The following is a 5,113-nucleotide window of genomic DNA, read 5'->3' as shown; positions in this document are numbered from 1 at the left end:
ACTCTTTCATGGACACAAAATAACACTATCTTTTGAAGACAATATTTAACCTAACAATCTCCTCATTTGTTCTTACCACCCCCTCAAACTCAATTCACCCAACTCCTTTGCCTCTTTCTACTTCTTTAAGAGCATGTACATTGCCCCCACAACCCACTATGAAAACTTTAGATGAGAAAATTCACAAGTATTATTTTGAAAGGAACAGAACAAGTTCAAATCATATTGACTGCTTTACCCCCTAAACAATCAACGATACCCATTATTTCTCACTATTTAAAAGACAAAATTGAAGCATAACTTTGTTCCTATCAAAATTAGATACTTTCTCAAACTTACTCCATAACATATGGCATCATGAGAGCAAAGGAGAGGTTCCTCAATTACTCCTTCATGGACACAAATATATATAACACAACCTTTTGAAGACAATATTTCACCTAACTATTTCCTCACCTGTTCTTACCTTCCCCACCCCCTCAAACTCAATTCACCCAAACTCATATCCTTTGCTTCTCTCTACACCTCTTTAAGAGCATGTTGTCCCCACAACCCACTATGAACTTTTGGTGGGCATCTCCCATGCATTATTCTCCCATCTCTATCCCTCCCTACCTGTAAAGCATGCGAGGACAGTGAGTGATAACAGTAAGCCTCAGAAGATAATACAAACATGGTGGTCCAACATAGAGTTGGGGAGAGAGAGAGAGAGAGAGAGAGAGAGAGAGAGAGAGAGAGAACTACTGCTCTTTTAATTTTATCCTCCTCTTTACTAGCTAGTTACAATGGATCTCACTAAGCAAATTAATATGCACCCAATAGTGTGCTAGTTACAATGAAAAGGCCTGGTTCATTATATAAGGAGAGCATGTATGAGAAAGGGAGAGGGCCTAAGAGTTTAGCTTGCTTCCACAATTCAAAAGTCCATGCCATTCCTTTCCACAGCTTTCTTGAACTTCTCTTTTGCCTTCCCCTAGCTCTATGTGGGAGGAGATGTTCACAAACACACACACACACACACACACACACACACACACACACACACACACAAAATAGAGAGAGAGATAGAGAGAGAGAGAGAGAGAGAGAGAGAGAGAGAGAGAGAGAGAGAGAAGGTAATGGAGGAGAAGAAGAAGAAGAGGGTCAAGAAAGCTGTGGGAAGAAATAGCATGTGGAGACTTACTACTCTTCATGTGTATAATTTAGGAGTTTCTCTGCATCTAATTTGGTGCAATATATATACATATATTGCACTTTTATGTGAGTATTAATTGCTATATATTGCCATATAACTATATAATAATTGTGTTGGTATTCCTTAATAATTATGCACCTTTTTATATTATGTTGGAATTTTCTTTTAACACATATTAAATGATACTACGTAAAACTGTAGATCACATAATTACAATCTCTTACATTTGGTTGCTATATAACTGATTAGTTACATACTTTCTTTCTAATTAGGTGTTTGGAAATTCTATATGATCACTCTTTGTGTTTTTTTTTTGTCCCTTATTGGTGCATTGAATGATTGTGATTGTATCATATATTCTTTTATGGTTTTATGCCCTCAAAAGTAGAAAATTCATCAGATACAGCTCACAAAGGTGTTTATTTTGATATCCATTCATAATTTGCTTTTTGTTTCTTCATCTTTTTTTCTTACAAAATATATTTATTTGTTGAGAAAAATTAATCTAATTAATGCTTCTTTACAAAGCTTCATCAATATTGTAAGGAGTAATCTATTATTATGACATAATTTTAGCATGAATTGTAAATTAATAGAGGGACCTGAGAACATATCCAACATCTACAGTTTCTCTTCTTTTTTTTTTCTTAATTTGATTCTAACTACACAATTTAATATCAAGTTATGATTTTTTTTTTGGGTGAACTGGGTGTTGGATTGAATCAAACACCAATGTATTAACACTTTTTGTAATCAGTGTTATTATCTGTAGAATTGGTTCATATTAGTTGCTTTTGTTAAATTCTTAGTCATATCTTCTTTTTTTGGGTAAAAATAAATGGAACTAATCTGATCAATTTTAGCTCATTTCGGAATAACTATGCAGTCAATTAAAATTTTACTTTTGCAATCTTACCTTTTAATTCCTTTAAATTTGTGTCTAGCTAGAGTAATTATTACAGGAGTAAATTACATTTTAATCTCCAAACTTTAATTCATAGTGATTTCTATCTCGAAATTTCTGAATTATTACAATCAAATTGTACAACCAATATTTTCAACTAAATGTTGGTGAATTACTAATATAGAAGTGTTGTAGCATTTCGATTATTATTGCATCATCAATTACGATATTGCTGTATCACCTCTACAATAGTAATTCATCAATATTTAGTCAAAAAAATAGGACTAAAGTGTCATGCGTCTTGTAGTTTGATAACCAAAAGTATAATTTTACCATTATTATAGGCACTCATTACTGATGTACATACATGTGCGCACCCTCTATTTGCCCTTGATAAATTGCTTGCCTTTTTTTAATATAATCCCCCCTACTTCATACATAAGGAATACTATGACTTATAGGGTAATTGAGATTGAACGAATAGATAGAATGAAGGACAGATCACGACAATATTGCAATGCGGAGATGTTAGACGAACACAGTGTATGCTACGGTTTTTCAAAAGTCATCAAATAACAAACAACAACTAGATAAGTTAATGATTAACTAGTAAAATTAAAATTATAGAGTTTGCATAATCATTTCTAAATAATCCTAAATTAAGGTTAATTCAGTGTGATAACTTTACTTTTCACATTTTGATACATGAGAAGAGAGAGAGAGAGAGAGAGAGATCTACTTTTTGCTTCCTCAATGAGAGTCAGTGATACAGTATAACAGAAAGAGGAGAGGAGATCAGCAACATGGGTGAAAGGCTGAGTTTGGATTGGCCACAGTTGAATATCCTGCCATCTTCCCTTTATTCACAAGGAGTGACAGCTGACAGCTTTTAGATATGCCTCTTTTCCTTCTTTTCTTTTTTTTTGGGGGGGGGAGGGAGGGGGGGAGATGGCCCTGCTAGAGTGCAAAAATAGTATATATTTTCTGTAAAGTTTGTTTTTACAAGTGTAATCTTAAAGTTGTGTAATTTACATGTTTAACTCTCGAGAAAAAACCGTCCCTAGAATAAGTGGCAGAGAGTTTGGTGGTTGGTACTCGATGTCCTAAGTTCGAATCCTAGTTGATTCACATTTTTAGTCAAGTTTATTTCTAAATGAAATAAACAAAGCGGGTAGCGTGCTACCTATCTCTCAAAAAAAAAAAAACTCTCAAGAAAAAAAAGCGGTTGTTCCATATCATTAAACACAAGAAATATATATGTAATTTATATTTGTAAAGAGTACGGGTTCTAAGTGCACGCATGCAAATATCAAATTTAGAAAATATGTATGCAATTGAATTCAGTCGGAGTGCTTTTAGAAGTACATGAATAGTGCTTGCTACTAAGTTTCTAATTATTTGATGCTTACGGTTTAGTGAGGATAGATGAAATAGTATTTGATGTAAAGGCTAAAAAAATTAAAAGCATGTATTATTCACGTGCTTCTAAAACCACCCAAATTGGATCGTAAATTGAGAATAATTAGAGGAAAAATTAGTTATTAGTGCGCATTGCACCTGAGCCGAAACTCTACAACAACTTATGTGATTAAAATGCTATCAAAAATTAAATGTTTACACAATTTGAACTTGGATTGATTTGAGCTACATATCGCAGCGCTGGGCTGGGCTGGTCTCAAAATTGAGGCCCAAAATATTCCGATTTTGGGCCGATCTTTCGTCGTCATCAAGTCCTTTAATTGACCTCGCTTGTACTAATCAATTCATAATTGACCCGACCCAAATAGACCCAAATCGACTGCAGAAGCAGAGGCGAGACACCAATCAATTCATAATTGACCCGACCCGAATCGACTGGCCCCGACTGTAGAAGCAGAGGCAAGACACCAATCAATTGGTTGATTGATCCGACCTGAACCGACCGAAACCGACCGCAGAAGCAGAGGCGACACAAGGGGGCCCAGGTTTCTGCCAGCTTGCAGAGATTGCTATAGGAATATGAGTGTCATCTATAGCACGAATACAATGTTGTTATGTTCCAACTACAATAGTTTCTGATTTGCAGAGGAGCGATTGGCCGCACTAGTAAATGAGCTCTATATATTTAAATATTTTATATATTTTTAAATAAAATTAAATAAATGAATAAGAGTTGGCCCGAAGCTCGGCCCAGCCTGGCACGGCCCGTGACGTCCGGACCAGGGGGGGTGCTCGGCCGGGGGTCCAAGAACTACAGCTCGGCATGGCACGGGACGACTTTGGGACTGGGCCGTGCCGGGCTGGCCTCCGGCCATTTTCGGTCCGACTTAATGTAGGCCGAGTTGGCCCCGCACGATCCGCATTACACACCTACCTCCAGTTAAGGAAAATGTGCACCCATCGCACTTAAAATGTATGGGCATACAACGCTCGCAGGCTTCAATTGAAAAGACAAGCGGAATCACAACCTCTCTATTGAGCGAGAAAATTTTCTCTGTCACAGTTAAATTCCATGCGAGGACAAAACTTTCTAAAAGTAATGTTCCAACATGTAATTGTCATATCACCGCTAATTAATTAGACCTTTTACTATTTTGCATTGCACAATGGAATCGATCAGTGATATATTTTATATAGGGGATAATTGCTTATGTATCCCTCAAAATTTTGAAAATATCTCACTTATCCCTATTTATTTTTTTCTTTCCAATATACCCCTCATATGTTCCTCCGTTATTTCAAAATACTTCTGTCGTTACCACCCGTTAAGTTAATTTGAGTTAAACGTGAGTTAAATATCTACTACAGTAAAAAAAAATTAAAACACCAATTTTGCCCTTAACTTAAGGGCAAATAAGAAATGTTGGTTATGGTAGAAGGTTATATTTGAAAAGATCAAAAAACAAAATACTTTTTGTGTCCCTAACTTAAGGGCAAATAAGAAAAGTCAGTGATGGTGGAAGGATATATTTGAGTAAAATCAAAAATCAAAATACTTTTTGTGTCCCTAACTTAAGGGCAAATAAGAAAAGTCG

General features: G+C 35.6%; 1 long non-coding RNA gene across 1 annotated transcript; it reads left to right on the top strand.

Annotated features, from left to right (window-relative positions):
* On the top strand, positions 733 to 4,752 carry LOC109711169. Its single transcript, XR_002216526.1, has 2 exons — positions 733 to 1,260; positions 3,757 to 4,752. It is a non-coding gene; the product is annotated as an uncharacterized LOC109711169 (long non-coding RNA).

This window comes from Ananas comosus, linkage group 6, assembly GCF_001540865.1.
Source record: "Ananas comosus cultivar F153 linkage group 6, ASM154086v1, whole genome shotgun sequence".
Lineage (NCBI taxonomy): Eukaryota > Viridiplantae > Streptophyta > Magnoliopsida > Poales > Bromeliaceae > Ananas > Ananas comosus.
This window is presented reverse-complemented; position numbering and strand designations above follow the sequence as displayed.